This window comes from Mirounga leonina, unplaced genomic scaffold, assembly GCF_011800145.1.
Source record: "Mirounga leonina isolate KUSES-001 unplaced genomic scaffold, KU_Mleo_1.0 Mir_53, whole genome shotgun sequence".
Lineage (NCBI taxonomy): Eukaryota > Metazoa > Chordata > Mammalia > Carnivora > Phocidae > Mirounga > Mirounga leonina.
The window spans coordinates 18036527-18056554 of NW_023270807.1; the positions used below are offsets into that span (position 1 = coordinate 18036527).

Below are 20028 nucleotides of genomic sequence, written 5' to 3' on the forward strand. Positions count from 1 at the left end.
GAAGGAAGGAAGGAAGGAAGGAAGGAAGGAAGGAAGGAAGGAAGGAAGGAAACAAAGAAACAAAGAGAAAGCTTTTAAACACTACATGCACTGTCTTCCCAAACCAAGCAACTGGGATAAACCTTCGTGTTGATTTAAGGGCACATCTAACCAAATGAATGTTCCATTGTTCCCACCTGTTTCCCAAACAGCTTCAACTGTTCTGCCTTTGACCTGCTTTGGCTCCATCCTATATGGAATCTGCACTCTTGGAATCCCCCACTCCTGAGCTCCTCCACCACAGAGTTGGCCTTAGCAGCAGCTGGGAAAACTTTCTGGGGAACAGCTGGTGTCCAAGGCCCCACATTTCTGCCATTACCCAGGGTGAAGAGTAGTTGTCGGCAGTATAAGGATTTTGGGGACACAGTTCATTAAAAGAATACTTTACATTAATGTAGTATTATTTCATTGACAGATAACTCTCATAAGCATTTATTGGTCTCACTTGAACAAACCTGGCAGATGGTAACATTATGAATCAGGAGCCCAAGTTCGGGGCCTTGGGCCTTGGTTCTGATCCTGGGTTCTCACCCTAGCACTAGATGCTTACTCCATGAACAACATGGAGGGGGGAAAAAAATCATGCTAAGACTCAGGACTTTATTTTCTTAGTACAAAGGAGAAGACTATACTAGATGATCTCCTCTTAAAATAAACATTTATGGACAAATGCCTCAAAACATCTCCCCCACCCCCCAACCCCCCACCCCGGCCCCATCAATTCCATCCACGATTGAATGAAATTCAAACTGGCCCCTCATCTTTACCACACTGCTTACTATGTACCCACTCCAATATGACTAAAGCCAACCAACCAAGAACCACTTCCGGATATCTCATAGCAAATAAGCTACTTCATTTAATCCTCCCAACAAACCTAACGAGGGAAGTGGTTCAGATATTATTACATCTAGTTTTTAGATGAAGAAATTAAGGTGAGAATCGGGGATTTCTAGCAATAACACAGAAAGCAGCAAAGTCCTACCTTCTAGTTTTGAGGAAATCAAACCATCTTGGAAATGAAAAAGTTAACAGAACTTTACTGCTAACACCACCATCATGGGCATCCAGCCTCCTCCATGCTGACAACTGTCAACTGTTTGGTGGAAAACAAGATAATCAACCTGGGCACCTGATACTTTATTTGATCTCCGATCCATGCAAGCCAGTTCATGGGGCCATAAATGCCTCTCTGTCAAACTTGACATTTTGAGCACATTTTCAAATTGCTAATTCCTCAAGGAGTGGTGTCTAAATTGAAAGTTTCACCTCCAAGTGGTTTTGCCCTGTGTGTGCCCTGCACATCCTTGTTGATTTGTTTCTCCCGTATCGGGGTGGGTCTCGCTTTGACAACCGGGGGCCACATTTAGCCAAGCAGCTGCCCATTGGCATCTAAAGCTTGCGATACGGAGTTCTGGCAGTATCTCAAAGGATTTATTGTTATCATCCCATGATTTCATTATTATTATCATCCTTATGAAATTCGGTAGCTGAGCCCACTACAAAGCATGAGACCCATGTTTAACATGGAACACTCTGTTTCCTGCCTTCTCCCCACAGTTGCGGGGTTCCCCCTCATTTCTGCTCACTGGTGGAGGGCTCTAAGAGGTACCCTGCAGTCATAAACAGGTCAGTCTGAGTATTGCCTCCACCACCATTGCCCTGGTCCAGTGTCGCCTGGAGGTGGCGGTGGGGGAGGGGGACTCCTTACCAAACAGGAAGCAATTAGAATGCGATACAAAGCACACTGACCCGGGGTCAGGAGGTCCTCATTCTGTGACAGAGGGCAAGTCTCTGCTAACGAGCCTTGGTCTCCTCATGTATTGAATGAGGTAACTAAGTGAGATGATCTTGAAGATTAACCTTGAATACAATCTTGCTCAGACCAGCTCTAATTTTACCCTTTTCCTGGCTTCTGGAGATTTCCACAGGGAAGAGCGTCTCATTAGGAAAGATCTGAGGAAAAGACCCTCCCCAGCCCTCAATTCAGCCTCTACTTCACTCATCAATTTGCCTGCTTAAAAACCGACCTGGTTTACCGGAGACTTTAAGGAAACAAAGTAGCTCTTTGTCAGAATTCCTAAAATGTGCTAAGATTTAGAAAGGGGGGGTGGATTGACTAGGAGTTTGAGGACTTAGGTTTCATCCCAGTTTTTTCAATAATTAGCCACTTAGCCCTCAGCAAATCCCCTAACTGCTCTGTACTTCTGACCTCAAACAGTCTTTGAGGCTCACAAAAATGTGACTTGAAAATGTAAAGGATAGGGTCACCTGGGTGGCTCAGTCGGTTAAGCATCTGCCTTCAGCTCAGGTCATGATCCCAGCGTCCCGGGATAGAGTCCCACATCGGGCTCCCTGCTCAATGGGGAGTCTGCTTGCCCCTCTGCCCCTCACCCTGCTAGTGCTCTCTCTTTCTTGATCTCTCTCTCTCAAAGAAATAAATAAATAAAAACTTAAAAAAAAAGAAAGAAAATGAATAATATAACTCTATATACAGGTAAGCCATTAAATTAAGATCACTTCCCTCCTTGACCCTAGATAAATCTCAGAAGAACTAAGGGAGTGATAAAACATTAAAAAATTGTTTGTCTTCCTATCAATGGGGTGGCTGGTGGGTTTATACTTTGTTGTGGGAATTTTATCAAGCCTCTTTATGTGGTTTACTTAACAAACATTTATTAGGAGCCCACTGTGTGCCTTATACTAAAGACAAGGGAAGAAATTAAAAGGAATATAAACCAGACTTCCAGGAGTTTATAGTCCTGTGAATTCAAGACTTACACACACGGGCGCCTGGGTGGCTCAGTTGGTTAAGCGACTGCCTTTGGCTCAGGTCATGATCCCGGAGTCCTGGGACCACGTCCCACATCGGGCTTCCTGCTAAGCGGGGAGTCTGCTTCTCCCTCTGACCCTACCCACTCTTGTGCTTTCTTTCTCACTCTCTCTCTCAAACAAATAAAATAAAAATCTTTAAAAAAAAAAAAAAGACTTACACAAAATTGTAAAACAAATTTTAAAACGGTATAATGGTGAGGTGCCTGGGTGGCTCAATCAGTTAAGCATCTGCCTTTGGCCCCGGTGGTGATCCCAGGGTCCTGGGATCGAGCCCCACATCGGGCTCCCTGCTCAGTGGGGAGTTTGTTTCTCCCTCTCCCTCTGCCCCTCCCCCTAGTTCGTGAGCTCACTCTCTCTCTCTCTCTCAAATAAATAAATAAAATCTTTAAAAAATAAAATAAAAATAAACAAACAAACAAATAAAGCAGTATAATGGTAAAGTGTATATAGACCTAAAACAAATACTTAACCCAGCCATGTTGGGACTAAGCCTTCCGCAAGAGGAAAGATGCTGTTGACTAGCGTTTGGGACAAGCTACATGAATAAGACAGACTGAACGAGTGGGATGAGCAGTTTTAACAGCAGACCTTCGTAACGAACGCCAAAATTAAATAAGAAAGAGAATTTTAATACTGGGATTGGAGAGAGATCTTCATTTCTCTCTATATTCAATAGCAACTGATTTCAGACCATGGCTTTCCAGGTGATGATGATCAAAGAATCCAAATTTATATTTATTTAACTTGTAGAAATCATACCAACATAGCATTACTCTTTTTAAATTAGGTTACCTATAAATGTGTGGTCTAAAAGATTCTTTAAAAAAAAAAAACAACTGATTATTTCCTACTACGAGTGTATTTTCTCAAAATGGCTGCTTTGTGCCCAAGGCCTTCCCCAGGGTGACCCCTCTACACTGGGTCCAGCCACAGGTTAATTAGTATTTCTGGAACACTCTGGACATTCCAGCTTCCATGCCTTTGCTCTCGCTGTTCCCCCATCTAGAAACGGCCTTCCCTCACCCCTCCAGGTATGCAAGGCCTCCCCAGCCTCAGTGACCGCTGAAACCCAATGTCTTCCATTAAGCTGTCACTCCCTGGTTTACTACTTAACAATTTCTGCTTCTGAATGCTAATTGTACTTATTTTCTGTACTATAACTTTGCAATTATCATATTCTCTTTTTTTTGGTATATTTTTCTACATATAGGTTCTAATTCTGAAAGAACCTATTTAAGTCTCTCAAGGAAAGGAAGATGGACACGTCTTTGCATTTCCAGTGTTCAGCATGGTACACCAAGATTGGCAGACACTCACTAAATATATGCTATTGAATCTAGTCAAGCCCCAAACTAGCTGTATTTTCTATAACTTCACTGCAGCCACCCTCCCATCTGAAAAATGGCCAAAACAAGTTACAGGTAAACCGAAATGACTATATCTGAAGTGGTATATATTGACATAGCCTAAAAGAAACCCAGTATAAAAGATGGGGATTCATTCACTTGAAAAAAAAAATTAACGTTCTCACTCTTTAAAATAATACATGCCTCATTTCATTAATATAGGTTTGCCTATCTGAAAAGGGATTTGGCAAAGGACATTTCTCCTTGCCATGGGACAGCTGAAGAGGTGTAATTCAACAGCTTTCAGAGGCCCGTCACTGTGGTGATTGAGGTGGACAGAAGGCATGGACATGACCAAGGCCCTTAAAAGACACAAACAGGTGGAGAGTGCGCTGGGGGTGGGCAGAGGGCTGGGGAGTACAAAAGGAGGAGGCCCGCTTGGAGAGCGGGGACAAGAGAAGGCAGAGGGTGAGGCTGGTAAGGATCAGGAGGACGGGAGGGGGACGGGGTGCGAGGTCGCAGCTAAGCAGCACACGAGAGGAGCTAAAGCAACAATAGAGGACAGACCTAAGAGAAAGACAGACGGACGCGTGGACAGAGCGCAGGGGAGATGATAGACCATTGGGGCAGGGGGCATACACACAGGAAGACAAAGATGGCTCCTCCATGTGTGACTAGAAGGATAGCGATTAAAAAGAGAGGAGTGAAAGGAAAGAAAATGGGGAATAAGTGAGGAGACAAAATGAGGAAGAAGCACACAGGTACTAGTTAAATGCTTCGAAAAGCACCAGGCTGTCAGGCTGAACTGGAAGAAGTTCCACAGCCATACCCAGGAGGGGACCATCAGTAAGACAGAGGCAGGCAATTTAAGTAGCTAGCTACTGAGGTAAAAATGAAAAAAAAAAAAAAAATAGAAGACGGAAAAGGTGAGAAGCAAGAGAAGGAAAACCCAAAGGAGACACTGGCCCAGAAACCTTTTTAACTTTCTGTAAGAATCTTCAAGGCCCCAAACTAGGCCAAGATTCTGACTGACATTTCTGAGCTCACCAGCTGCTGTTTCCTTGAGAGAATTCTGACAGGAAGGCATAGAAATGCAAGCCAACACTGCCAGCTCTGAAAAAGATAATAATAACAACCCAGGCTCTAAACACCTCAATGGGGCCGAAGCCTGCCAGGGAAGAAGGCCCACAGAGGAGGAGGGACCTGCCTGCAACTTTTCCCCAGGTATGTACCGAGCTGTTCCCAGTGCTGCTTTCTCCTCTAATTGTCCTCTGGCCGTTCCTGCCTTGCCCATCTGTCTTGCTTTCTTTGTGAATTTTTGGGAAGCCCTGCAGGCGATCTGCTTCTGTCATCTGAAGCCGGCAGTGTCTATGCGAGCAGGTGAAGCTCCACATTCTGCTTATCACATGGGCGGGGAGGACCTCTGGAATCCAAGCCCATCAGGCAGAGCTAGGCGAAGGGGAAATAAATGAGAGAAATCACCCCTGCCCACATTTTCGGTGTGTCAGAATGATTTGTTGGCTATGCTGACAGTGGACTTGTTTCTGTGTGTGGGGACTCGAAGCAAAGCAGAGGGAAGGAGGGTGGGCATGGAGACAGAAGGACAGTGAAACACAGCTCAGCTCCAGGGCAGAGATCTGGCATAATCCGCCCGAGGAGCCGGTCAATTACCTAAGGAAGAGCTCGGGTTTGCAGAGTGATGTATGAAAATCTGACAGCACATGACCTTGAACTTTCGGCTTGTCTTTTCAGTGCCTTGGTAAAATACTTTGAATGTATGTTGAAATTTCCTCCAAAGCAACTCAGAGGACTTTATTTCTAATGTGTAATTTATCTCAACTATTTCATCACTGAATGAGAGTGATTTCTTCAGATGACATCCCCGTTAAAACAATGTGAAGTGTTAAATCTTTTTAAAAACTAAGAAACAAAGTCCCTGAGTAATGTATTTCTTTGGAAAATTAGGACAAGGTCCCCTGGACCTTAAGCAATTCTTACTACTCACTCAATGTAATAGGTGCACTTTTTTAAGAAGAGTTTTTGGACCTAAAGAGCTTTATCATTATTCGGTATTATTACATTACGTTATGTTATATAATCATTACGATCCCCATGCAAATATGATATGAGGTCCTGTGAGTGAGTGAACGTCCTGCTGGGCTGTCTTTCCCAAGAAAAACATTCGCTTTATTTTACACCCAATCTTCACCATACTCCACTTAATGTCTGTCAGTAAGATCTGGGACCAAAAAAGACGGTAGTGTACAAGCCCTCAGGCTGAAAACTCCTAGTGATTTCGTAATTTAGCAACTTTGTAACTTCACACATGAGGGTTTCCCTCTCTTTGGAGGGTTGACCATCTGTCTACACCCTCATGGGTGAAAGCTCCTACAGTCATACCCTTAAAGAGGACTTACACTTTCCTGGCCTTTGTGTGGCTTTACTCTTTTTCCTTACCTCCTCAGAAGCTCAGAACAAAATGGCCAATGCCTTGCCCTTGAATTGTTCAGCATCAGAAACATTGAACTAGACCAATGGTTCTCAAAGTATGGTCCCCAGACAAGCAGCATCAGAATCACCTGGGAACCTGTTAGGAATGCAGATTCTCAGATCCTCCTCCAGACCTCCTGAATCAGAAACTCGGGGGATGGGGATGGGCATTCTGTGCTTGGGCAAGCCCTCCAGATGACCCTGACACACTAAGTCAGGAGGTCACAATGTTTTAAAGTGTGGTTTCCTTTAACACACAGAGCTCAGATCTCTTTACAGGCATGACTCCAGTCCCCTATAGAGTTATTGCTTCTGAGAAGACCTTTCCACAAACCACCTCTCAGTGCTCTGTGTCCTGAGTCTTCAAAATAGGAGTATTTCTAATATAAGTGACTTGTGACGGCCCTGAGAACAGTACCCTCATGCAGTGAGTGTTCTCTACGTGAGGTGGTGGTGGTGATGGTTTTATCTGGTCCCCCCTTCCTATGCAAAAGGCCTTCACTGGGTGGTGTGGGAAATCAAAAAGGAAGTAGTCAGGATCCTGGCCCAAGGAGAGGAGATACATGAATCAGAGGTACACAAGGAATGGGAACAGCAAAGTAAGATGGGATAGGTACCTGAGTACAGGTCCAAACGATAGGAACTAAGAAGAGAATGAGAGAGAACTGGGAGAAAACTTTGTGGAGGATGTGTCTTTTGAGCTGGGGCTTAAAGAGACAGAGATTTTAACTAGCGAAGATGGGCAAAGAGAAAAGAACATTCCAGCTGGAAGCTGAGCACAGGAAACACTGGAAAGATAAGATATTAGGGGGCTGGTGTGGACAAGAGTGTCCACTCCCCTTTCTGTTACTAATATGTTAGCCGTTCATGTTGTAGAGGGGCATCACCTTGTGTCTTGGTATAACCATTTGTCACCATGTTTGCAGAAATTCTTCCTTTAATCCAAATGATATAATTTGACTTAGACGGTTGTAAAACAAGTCCTTTCCAGAATTAACAGTTTTATTACTTAAGCATCCATCCATCTCTCTCTCTCTCTCTCTCTCTCTCTCTCTCTCTCTCTCTCGTATATTATTAGGTCAATGTTTCTCAAAGTCCTCTGCCCACTGGCCACAGAATAAATTGGAAGTGGTTGCAAAAATGCAGATCCCTGGGCCCTGGCCCAGATGGCTTATTTCAGTATCTTTGAGAGCGAGGCAGAAGAATCTGCATTTTAACAAGCTCCCCTGTGATTCCAATGTTCACTCAAGTTTGAAAGCGATGCTTCTGGAGCTCTTTTTTGCCAAATTTGCTGAGCATCCCCTGGGAGTGCTTGTTAAAAATAGGGACACCTGGCCCCTCCCCATGGAGAGCCCAAGTCCATGGCTATGGCGTGAGGCGGGGGGAAAGGGGTTTTAATAAGTGCCTCCATGGCACTAAGGACCAGGCGAAGTTGGAAAAGACCGCATGTTAGAATGAACGCGTGCTTTGGGTGAGAGAGGAACTCCAAGTCGTAGGTCAGCCATTTACCAGCTGTGTGATTTGGGTGAGCTTCTTAACCACTCTGTGCTTCCAAATTACTTAACCTGCTGGAGACAGTCTTATCCTGTCTAATAAAATGTGCTTCACGAAATTGTAAATAAGTAACTGCCTTTAGTAAAACATTGGCTCCCACTCTACCCCTTTTTCCATTTCGCCTGAAGTCCCAGCTCGGGCTCTCCAGCTCTGCTGAGCAGCAGGGCCAGGACAACAGTGATGGCGAAATGCCACCAGGACTCACCTTTGCAGAGAAGGGTGGCAGGATGCCTGCAGGGAGAGAAGATGGGTTCCTGCAGCTAGCCTTGCTCTTGGCTGTCCTGGGAAGTTAAAATGGGACTCATGCCCATGATTGAATCAACATTCAGAACTGGCCAGTGCTCTAAAAATAGCTAGACAATCTGGCTGAGCCTTAGGAAAAATAAGGTCCTATCCCGACATACTACCCCATGCTTGCCTTAAAAGGAGGGGCCTCGGCTTTATTTCCTACCTCCTCAGCCAGATGATGGTAAGCCCCAAATAATTTGGCTTGTACCTCGGTGAACTCCAGAATAGCTTCTGTTTCATGGTTAGCTACCAAGAACAGCAGTAGTGATACCAGGGCCTAAGGTCACGAGGGCTCAGATTGCGGGGCGCATGCATCTGTGTAGACCGCTCCTCTTGCAGACCCTAGCCGGGTCCTAATCCCCATAAAAGCAGGCACGGCTGGTTATATTTTAAGAAAGAAAAAAAAAAAAAAAACAGTTATTGATTATTTAAAACTTGCAAGCCTGACTGTGGGGCAGAGAAGGGATAGGGAAAGCTAAGTTGCCCGTATTAGATATTCAGAGAGTGAGACACAGGCGATTTTTCTGCAGAAAGTCCTGTTTTCCTTCCCTCGTCCAGCAAAGGGCTGACTGACTAAGGATCTGTCGTCAGAGGGCCAAGTCCTTGTGGCCAATAAGAGATTGGTCTGAACATTTCACTATATTTTTGTTTTCACAAAAATCCTGAAAATGAGACTGATGCCCCAGATATTCAGAACCTGTAACGATTGTTATCAGAAATGACACTGATGAATCCTCCTTTTTAACAAATCCTTTTCAGACATTTGAGAATATCAAAAATTGTTTTTAAAAAATAGGCAAACCAGAATTGCGGGGAGAAATATTTTTTATAATATTTAAGCTTTCTCAAGTATCTTAGAACTACCCCTTTCCTAATAACAACTATTATGTTAATGAAACTCTTGAAAGTCGAGCAAATAAAGGGACTTTCATGCAGTGAGTAGTTTTGGTTGCTGTGTTCGTAGTAAGCATATATTAAATACTAGTAATCCTAGTAAGGGACCATTTATTAGACTTTTAATACAGCGTTCACAGCACCTTACATCAATCTATCTCGTTGAAGTCTCCTAGTGAGGAAGCATTATTATTCTGACATTACAGATAAGGAGAGTGAGGCTCAAAGAGGCTAAGTAGTTTGCTCAAGGTCACAGAGCCAGAAGACACAGATGCCCACTCCATGGTCTTCCTCCCTGCAGCCCTCTGCTTCCAATAAAGATGACATCGTGTTACTTACATTAGTTACACCGTGTTCTCCCTCTCCTAACCTGTCCTGGATTTGTCCCAAATCCAAGAGTCTTTCTGCTGACCATTAATGGGAAATCCCCATCCTCACTTCTCTGTAAAGCTGTGGCTGAGTCATTTATGTTCAAATGCTGTCCTGCCCAGTGAAAGTAGGAAAAAACAAAACAAAACAAAACAAAACTGTGATTGCAGCTTATGCTTTTGACGCTGCTTTTATTGTTACTTAAGTTCTAGAAGCTTTAAAATGATGTTTGCTTCCCAGGAACTAGGGAAAGGACCATTTACTAATTTAAGGCTTTGAACAATTGTCTGATTACAGGGCAGAGAGAGGGAGAAATAAATCTTGTTTTCAATAACACATTGAGTGACATTTTGTATTGTCATCAGTCTGTTCTCCTAAGAAACTCAAGACCCTCCCATGTGTTATCTCATTAATCTTCAACCCATCCTGTGGTGGGCAGATGAGGTTACACAGCTATTTGCAGATAACTGGCATGGGATCTGGTACAGGGATGAGGGAAGAAAGGTCACCAATATCACCCAGCTCACAAGGGGCCGGGTGACACATCATCCCTCCCCATTCTTCCTATTAACACTACCTACCAAAGTCAGAAGATTTAGGCAGGTAGGACACTAAATAAATAATGTCAAAAAACCTATATCCAATCGCCATATCAATGTCCTTTGCCCTGTGATGTATGAAAATCTGACAGCACATGACCTCGAACTTTCGGCTTGTCTTTTCAGTGCCTTGGTAAAATACTTTGAATGTATGTTGAAATTTCCTCCAAAGCAACTCAAAGGACTTTATTTAAACATATCTTTATATTCCCCATCCTAGATTTTTTTACTTCCAATCATGCCTAGTCTGAAATATTTTAATTCTGTTGCAGTTGTGTGTTTCATTTTGTCTTTCCAGCCTACCTTGTGCTCCATTTTCGAATCTGTTCCATGCATTTCTTTCCTTGCATGTTAAGTCAGATGATCAGGGAAAGTGTCATGAGGATTCAGACAACACATTCCAGTTTCAAACTTTCCCTTCAGGTTCAAAATTCTTTGTGCGTTCTAAGTTGAAAGAATTTAGTTTCCTGGACTCAAGAGCAACCAAGTAATTTATTAAAAGCTTTTTGTTATTATTTTTTTCCTGTAGATTTTGAAGTGAGCTTTTAAGTAACCATTTGACCATATAAGGTCGGGCTTGATAAAGACCAAGAAATCCACACCCCAGTGAATTTAGCACTGGATTAGCACTATCTTGGTTATCTCACATCGTTTATCTAGAAATCTATGTCTTTTGTCATCTTACATGAATTAATCACCTTCTGGATCTCAGCTTACTCATGAATGGCAAGTCTTTTTTTTTTTTTTTAGATTTTATTTTAGTATGTTATGTTAATCCCCATACATTACATCATTAGTTTTCGATGTAGTGTTCCATGATTCATTGTTTGTGTATAACACCCAGTGCTTGAATGGCAAGTCTTTTAAAGCTGGCTCTTTCTAGTTCTCCGGACCAAAAAACACAGCGGTCTTTCTCTTCTGTGCAAACCCTCACTCCTCAAACCTACATGCCACACACTTGGGAGGATCTTGAACTGACAGGTTTAACCAGTTAAAATGAAACTTTACTCAGCTTGTCGGTTCCCTGGTTCACTGGAAGAGATGAGACATCCTCCTCTTCTCGACCACATCTTCTCCTTTGGCCCCATTCTCTCTCTTCCCATCAGCTCCTGCTTTTGATTGACCACCACCCACACCTGGGGAGGGGGAGGAAGAGCGACCTCACGTTCTCACTCGTAGGAAGCTTGCCTTTGCCTAGAGGGGAGAGCCATGTTTTCATAGCAGGAGCTTACGCAGCCATTGGATTGGATTAAATGGATGACTCCCAAGACCAGCCAGTAAAGATTTTTGAATGGGGCGCTTAGGACACTTTCCTATTTTCCTGAGAAAAATCACGGTTTCTAAGCCATCACCAGCAGCAGCGGCAGCAACAGCCCAAGTACACAGCTGCAGAGGCTAAGTGTGCAAAGAGTGCAAGGCCCATCGTGTTTCTTTCCCTTTCTTCTTTCTCAGCATGTACCTTCCCGGCCTGTCTGCATGGGTTGATCAAGACTGTCCCTCTAACCAGATTAGTTAGTTTGTTCGTTTTTAAGGATTACCATGTGCATATATGTAAACCAAGTTGTTTCCATGACCCTTATCTATGAAGCCAGATGACAATACTAGCTATTTCGTAGAGTAGGAGCAAGGATTTCAGGAGACTGTATTTGCAAAGCACAGAAAAGTATCCCTGTCACAGGGTATGCTCGGAAAAAAAAAAAATTGTTCTTAAGTTTAGTACTTGTATTAGTAGAGTTCATGAACTGCCTTTGTCAGTGCTGCGAGCCTCTAAACTTCTTTGGGGTGCAATTTTACTTTGGGCACCCTCCTGCAGAGAATCAGATGCCACAAAGCTGAAAACCCCATCTCCTTCCAGCCAGTGTGGCCTGTCCAGACCCAGAGAGGCAAGACTGCTGCCAGAGTCCCTCTGCCTTCAGCAGCTCAGGCCTCCCAGACGGCAGGACAGGTGACGGGCTGGGGAAAGCAGGAGACAAACAGAAAGATCCTTCCCACAGTGAGCAACGGTGCTTGGAACCCTGCGCCGGCAGCTGCGGCCATCAGCGCATGCCCACAACAAGGGTCCTGAGGGCGACACAGGCCCGCTGCGTTTCCGCGTGGGGGATGCTCGCCGCACACATGGGGGACAGTTCTCTGCTGGGTTCTCGCCCTCTTGGACAGAAGGTTTATCCTTCGTGGGATTCCAAACATGAAAAAAAGAATCATATCGACATATATAAAGCAGAAGCGATTAAAATAATGAATAGTGGGCGCCTGGGTGGCTCAGTTGGTTAAGCGTCTGCCTTCGGCTCAGGTCATGATCCCAGGGTCCTGGGATCGGCCCCGCATCGGGCTCCCTGCTCTGCGGAGAGCCTGCTTCTCCCTCTCCCACTCCCCCTGCTGTGTTCCCTCTCTTGCTGTGTCTCTCTCTGTCAAATGAATAAATAAAACCTTTAAAAAAAACCAAAAAACAGGGCGCCTGGGTGGCTCAGATGGTTAAGCGTCTGCCTTCAGCTCAGGTCATGGTCCCAGGGTCCTGGGTTAGAGCCCCGCATCGGGCTCCCTGCTCCGCGGGAAGCCAAGTGCTTCTCCCTCTCCCACTCCCCCTGCTTGTGTTCTCTCTCCCAAATAAAAATTTTTTTTAAATCTTTAAAAATAAAATATTGAATAGTACTAACAATCACAAGATGATAACTGCACCAAAATAAGCCAGTGACACTTGGGTGCTGTCTGGTTCTGAACAAACGGTGGGGGAAGAAACTGGGCCCCCAAAGCGCCGCCATTCCCCACCACACTGTTCCAGGATGATTTGGGGGCCACATAGGATGGCGGAGGAACACGTGGGTGGTCCCGCCTCTGAGCGTTTCCACTTTGCGGGGGAAGGGAGGTGCCGATGGCCCACATCAGAGGTGCGGGGCTGCATCTGGACAACAGGAGAAAGCGGGCCAGGGCCAGCACGGCTTCCCGAGGCCACATGCTTCTTTATATCCCCATACGGATTACGTTGCTATGGAATGTAAGGAAGTGTGTGGTTTCGGCAAGTGCCTCTTCTGCAGGCCCACCCCAGCACCCGGCACAGGTTTGGCCCCCTTCCTCACCCGGGGCTTTGTCCCCTGCCACACACAGGAATTTCCCTCTGCAACCAAGCAGGAGCCTCTGCATCCTGTCTGGCCCCTCGCCCACACGCCCTTCTCTCCCTCCTGAGGCTTCGTGGCTCAGCCCGGTGCCAGGCCCGCTGCTGGTTGTGCCAGCCTCCCGGACCCCACGGCTCATGTCCGTTGGCAGAGAGAGGCCACATCGCCTAAAGGTTTTTCACACCGGCAGCCGTCACCGGGCATTTTGCTCCTGAAATGAGAGCTTTCTGCTAACCAAACTGAATTGTGATGCCTTCACATCCATCTGTTATCACTTCCTTCCCTTTAGGACCCTCAGTGTCTCTGGCACTTTGCGCAGCTCAAGGGCTTTCCTTGCAGGCCGGCAGGTGCTGGGGGACTTGGGAGACTATAGTCTGGGTCCCTGAAAGTCCCCTGGCCCTGCTCTGCCACCTTGTCCCCTTCATATCACAGCCCTGTTGCCAAGCAGCGCTGGGTGAAGCTGCTTGCTAAAAAGGTCAGAGTACTCAGAGAGCAATCCACTCATCCAACTGGCTAAGTTCCTTTCTGCCCTCTTCCCTGAACCCCTGTGTCCCCAGCCCTGGCCCTAGAGGGCCTGAACCCACACGCAGAAGGAGTTGGACTCCCAGAACGAAGCCTTGGGCATGAGGAGACACGGCAGTCACCCAAGGCTTGGGCCATCACCTACCCCAGCATTCCAGAATGAGGGAGGAGGCTGAAAGGATCCCCTCCCTCACTTACCCCCCAGCTGCAGGATGGCCTTGTGCCTTCCACAGCTCTGCTTCCTGCTGTTTGGGCGTGTGTGTGTGAGACCAGGGCTGGGCCACCCTGAATTCCTACCGTGAGTTCTTAAGCAGAAGCACAGGGTTTGACAGATGTGTGTGGAGATGCACAGGATGCAGAGGAGAGGGCTGTGAGACAGAACTGAGAAGCAGCAAGATGGGGCACGGGCAGAGGAGGACAGGGAAGGATGAATGCAGAGTGGCGGGAGGCGAAGGGGACCACCCCCTCAGAGGCGACTGGTCGCAGCACGCTGGGCCACGGCCCCCACTGGGCTGCTGCAGCGCAGGCGGCGCCCCCCACTGTCTCTCCCAGATGCCAGGCAGGGGTCTAATGGCCTTCAAGGGCATGCCAACCTGTACTCCTTAGGGGCTGGAGAGAATTCAGAAGAACCAGAGATGGGGCAGCTGCAGGACTGAGCACAGAGACTTCAGCTTTAGTTAAGTGATTCTCAGCTGCAGGAGACGTTGCCCCTCTGAGCACATTGGGCAATGCCCAGGGACATTTCTGCTGGTCACAAGTAAGGAGTTCTACCAGCATCTAGTGGGTAAGGACCAGAGATGCTGCTAAATACCCTACAGTGCACAGGACAGCCCTCCTCAGCAAAGACTTAGCTGGCCCCAAATGTCCACCTGCTGAGATTGAGAAACCCTGCTCTAGACAGTGGTGCTTTGAATGACTAAGGTCTCTGGTGTCGGCATATTACCACATACTCAATCTTCCAAAGAAAATTACCACCCTTCTTTTCCAAACATCAGTCTTCACATCTCTAAAATAGGCAGATGACTCAAAGCTGTACTTCTTCCCAATGACAACCCTTTCTTTTTCTAAATTGGACTTGCTCCAAAGATAGCTTTCCTTTTCCTCCCCTGAGGTTGATTCTGTGTCATCTACTCAGAAACTGGGGGGCCAGGGCGTCTGCCTTCGACTCAGGTCATGATCTCAGGGTCGTGGGATTGAGCTCAGCAGGGAGCCTGCTTCTCCCTCTCCCTCTGCTGCTCCCCCTGCTTGTGCTCTCTCGCTCTCCGTCAAATAAATAAATAAAATCTTAAAAAAAAAAAATGAAACTGGGGGGCCGTTGTGCAGGTGGAGCAGGACGTGAGTAAAGAGAGGAGAGAGGTGATGAGGGGTATTGTCCTGACTTGCAGAAATCACCCTGCAAGAAGAGGTCTGTTCTGACTTGATGTACTGCCCGGCTGCTCCCCTGCCCCCACAGCTGCCTACTCCCTTGCTCCCCAGGAGGAGCAAGGACAAGGTTAGCCAGAGGAAAAGCTGGTGGGCGTAGCCCCAAGACCCCTGTGTCATTGATAGGAGGTGGAGGGAGAAGGTACGATGCCCCTGACTGCGGAGCCAGCAAGATGCATGCCAAGGCAGAGGGGATTCAGTGCAAGCAAGAAGCTGCAACAAGGCCCTGTGCCAACCATCTAGAGCTGAGGAGTCACTGTGGCTCCTGCTTTCCCCCCTCCCCCGACCCCCAGCACATCACAGCGCCCTTCCCCCAGTTGCCGCGTCTACCGTGCCTTGTTGACTGCACTGACTTCTGCGATCTCTTACTTATTTCAGACAGAACTCCCAAGCTGCCGTCCATTTGGCAGAAGTCCGCTTGGCAGGGTAAACCAGTTCTGCTTTTCCTGATCAGTGGTTTTTACAACTTCAGGGTTGAAATGAAAATACTTGCAGCCAGGGGAAGGGAAATATGTGAAGAACGGGCTGAAGTAGAGAGTGAAACTTTTGGCTTCAAAAGCAGGCACAATTGTCTGTAGGACTTTCCCACAATGCCTGGAAGTGTTTACTGTGTCCACCGGGGACCTCGTGTTGAGCACCTTTCTGTGGTTTTCATTAAGTCTTACAATGAGGACAAGGTAGGTATGTTCCCCCATGGTACAGGTGTAGACACTGAGGTTTAAAGAATGCATGTAATGGGGCGCCTGGGTGGCTCAGTCATTAAGCGTCTGCCTTCGGCTCAGGTCATGATCTCAGGGTCCTGGGATCGAGCCCCGCATTGGGCTCCCTGCTCTGCAGGAAGCCTGCTTCTCCCTCTCCCACTCCCCCTGCTTGTGTTCCCTCTTTCGCTGTGTCTCTCTCTGTCAAATAAATAAATAAATTCTTAAAAAAAAAAAAAAAAAAAAAAAAGAATGCATGTAATGTCCCCAGAGCAAAAGAGCCAGGAAGCCTCAGTGGGATTTGAACCCAGTTAAGGGTGACTCCCGGGCGACATGCTTTCCATTCTATTACACTTCTCTTCATCAGGGAGGAGAAATTAAAAGAACAGGCAAGAGTACCCTCTGAGGGAGGAGGTACAGCCTTCTGGCATTCTGCTTGTCTGGGAAAGGTCTTCATCTCAATCAGCTCCCTGCCCCCTTGATCACACTTTCCCAGAAATAGGCAGAAATCAGCGGGTACCTCTGCGAGTCCAGTGGTTCTCAAACTTCATCCGCATGAGACTCACCTGGAGGGCAGCTCACACAAATGCCTGCGCCCATCCCCAGTGTCGTAGATGGGTAAATGTTACTTCCATTGTAAGGCCAACGTACAAGTTCTACTGCCCTGGAATCCAGACTTCTCCATTAGAAACTACAAGAATCAAAGATTTCCCCACCTCTTTTGAGGAACTATTTTGTCAATTCTACCCATTTGTCAAACCAAACAATCTCAATGTCTATCGCTAGGAGAATGACTACATACATTGTAATATATTCACGTAGTAGAAAGCCATAAAAAATGAAAATTAATAAACTACAGCTGCCTCATCAATATGGATGAATTTTACAAATATCATTTTAAGTGAAAATACCAAGTCATAGAGGAATGCCTGTGGTATGGTACCATTATATAAAAAACAAGCAATATATCGTTTAGGAATAAATGCATAAATAATAAAAACTATAAAAAATAACATTTAAATTATTTTTTAAAAGGAATTCAATTGCCTCTGAGGGGAAACTAAAGAGATAAATTGGGAAATGCATTCAGGCAGCCTCAACAGTATTGGTGAAGTTCTTTTTCTAAGGTAGATGGTTATTTGTGGGTATTGGTTTTATCATTATGTGTCATAGCTTACATATGTATGACATGTATTCTTTTACAAATACATCATATTTGAATTAAAAATTATAAATTCTATTTTAAAAATTAAAATGTAATCTTACATTCAAAAGAATATAGACCAAAATGTTACATTTCTTTTGGAAGATGGGAGGAGAGAGAATTATGGAAGACTTTCATTTTCCAAATTCTACAATTCGATATCATTTTAGTTCTTCACAGTGTTTATATTTGAAAAAGAATAAGGTTCGAACACAGAAGATGAAACAAAGTCACGCAATGCAAAGTACAAATTACGTGTGGCTCTCACAAGCCCCGCAAGAGAGCATCCTGGGTGTGGCTAGCTACTGGGATTTGATTCATGCTAATGCTGGTTCTCTCTGTGTTGCAGGCTTGCACAACCAATGCTCGGAGGTACCAAGGGATCCTTACCCTGGAGGCTACGGTCACCTCCCAAGGGAGCTGCCCCCTGCTCTGGCTGGTCAAACGGAACCAAGTCCGTCTTCCTGAGAGGTTTGGTCCCCTTCAACCAGCTACAGCAGGGCTGGCAATGCCCAGTCCTTGGAGAAACAGAAGAGATTCACCTGAAGCTGAAATTACTTACTAATGCTTCCCTTAAGGAAATGACTCTGATTTTGTCATATACTCTCATGCTCCCAGGAAGGGAGAAGAGAGGAGCCCTGGGTTCAAAAGTGAGCAAGATTTTCATGCTGAACACAAAGAGCTCTGTACCCCTGCACCCACAACCAGACCCAGTCACGTGCTCCTGACACACACAGTCAGTAAAGATTTGGAGGAGGGAATTTGTGCCAACCAGGGGAAGATTACGGGACCTAGAAGACAGGGCTCCTGCTCACATGGGGCTAGCAGTCTAAGTAAAGAAATTAGACAGATGAATATGGCACAGTTCAATGGAATCTCAAGTGCAAGCTCAGCAATTCTTCTCACATAGCCCACCAAATATGCCTGGCACATGGCACGCCATTAAACCTCTACCCATCCATGCAGCCCAAGATATCTATTCACGAAGCAATATACACATGACTCAGTTTCCTGATCTGTAGAATGGGGATAATAATCATACCACCTACCACATACGGTTTTGTGTGGAATGAAATGAGAATGCATGTAAAGGAGTTAGAAAGCTCTCAATAATTGTTACCTGTTATTAAGGGGGATAACCTGACGTGTCTTCCTTTCAAAATTTGTATCTTTGACAGTGCACTCATCCTTACATGTGTTACTAGTATATAATAAGAGTCACTTTTAAAAAGTGCTTCATACATTAGTCTGATACTATCATCTTAAAGAAATATCCTGCCTAGAAAGCTTTCATTTGTGCATGGCGCTAAGATGCTAGTCTGGACCCACATGTCCTCCGAAGTACACGAAGGCCACAGAGTGCATATTACGAAGGTGTGGAGTTTGGACATAAGCACAGGAGCTGGAGTGCCTGGGCTCAAATTCCAGCATTCCTACTCACCACTCCCCCCACCAGCTATGCCACTTTGGACCAGTTGCTTGACCTCTCTGAGCCTACATTTCCTCATCTGTAGAATGGAGATATTAATAAGAGCGTCAGCCTCATAGGGTTTTCATGAGAATGAAGTTAAAAAATACATGTAAATGTATAAAACTAGTGTGAGATATATAATAAGCTTTTAACATTGACAATGTACCTGAAATGTTCCTGAAACTAAATTGGTGTTCAATAAACACTTCTTCAATAAATCGCCTTCCTTTTTTTTTTTGTATTCTAAACACGAACAATGGGATCATATAATTTCTGGTTCAACCATTTCTGCTTATCTCTTTAAACCTAGCACACTGGTGCAGACCAGTAGTAAGGGGTGGGACACTGGCCAGCCCCGTCTCTCCAGGTCTGCAGTGTGATGGAGCTGCCCCAGAGCTAGACACATGCCTCTGGGGGGGAGCAGCCGGGGGCGGGGGGTACCTAAAGCACCATGATAAAGTTCCGAAGCAGACACCTGGAAGAACAGCAGGGTTAAATGATGTGAAAACAAATATGACATAGTCAAAGACTAGATGCACTTGACAAGAAAGGACCTTTCCCCTCTGGGAGAGCAGAGGTCTTGTCGGTAAAGCTGAGATGAGCAATGGCAGGTGCGGGTGGTAGGAGACTAAGGAAAGAGCCACTTTCACATTTGGGATTTTATGGCTAACCTACCTGAGGAAACTGGACAGGACCACATAAGTCTAAGATAAATAATGTCTTCTTCTACATTAGGAAGAAGCAACCCACACACAGCTTGACTTGAAAACTCCTAGCCATCCCCACCTACCTGGGTGGTTTGGGAAGCAACTCTGTCCCCATGGCAGGTCATAGGACTTCCGACAAGGGTCAGAGGACACAGGGTAGATATTACCATCCAAACTCCCATAGCCTTACCCTTGACCACCCCACAGGATGAAAGCAGTTCTAGCCACAGCCTGCAGCCAAACCCAAGATTCCATACTGGCCCCATGTCCTTGGCCCCAAGAATACAACTGCAATGCAAGTTTCTGTCTGATTTTCAAAAAACTAGAAGAGGAACACATGTATCTGTGCTCCTGCTAGCCACGAGAAGGAAAGGCAGGACCCTTAAGAAAATGGGCATTTTCTCATTTGCAACGACGTGGATAGAACTGGAGGGTATTATGTTGAGTGAAATAAGTCAAACAGAGAAAGACATGTATCAT

General features: G+C 45.7%; 1 long non-coding RNA gene across 1 annotated transcript; it reads left to right on the forward strand.

The window, feature by feature from the left end:
• The first annotated feature begins 4682 nt into the window (after positions 1 to 4682).
• LOC118000922 lies at positions 4683 to 19059 on the forward strand. Its single transcript, XR_004676583.1, has 2 exons — positions 4683 to 5444; positions 17720 to 19059. It is a non-coding gene; the product is annotated as an uncharacterized LOC118000922 (long non-coding RNA).
• Positions 19060 to 20028: the final 969 nt, after the last annotated feature.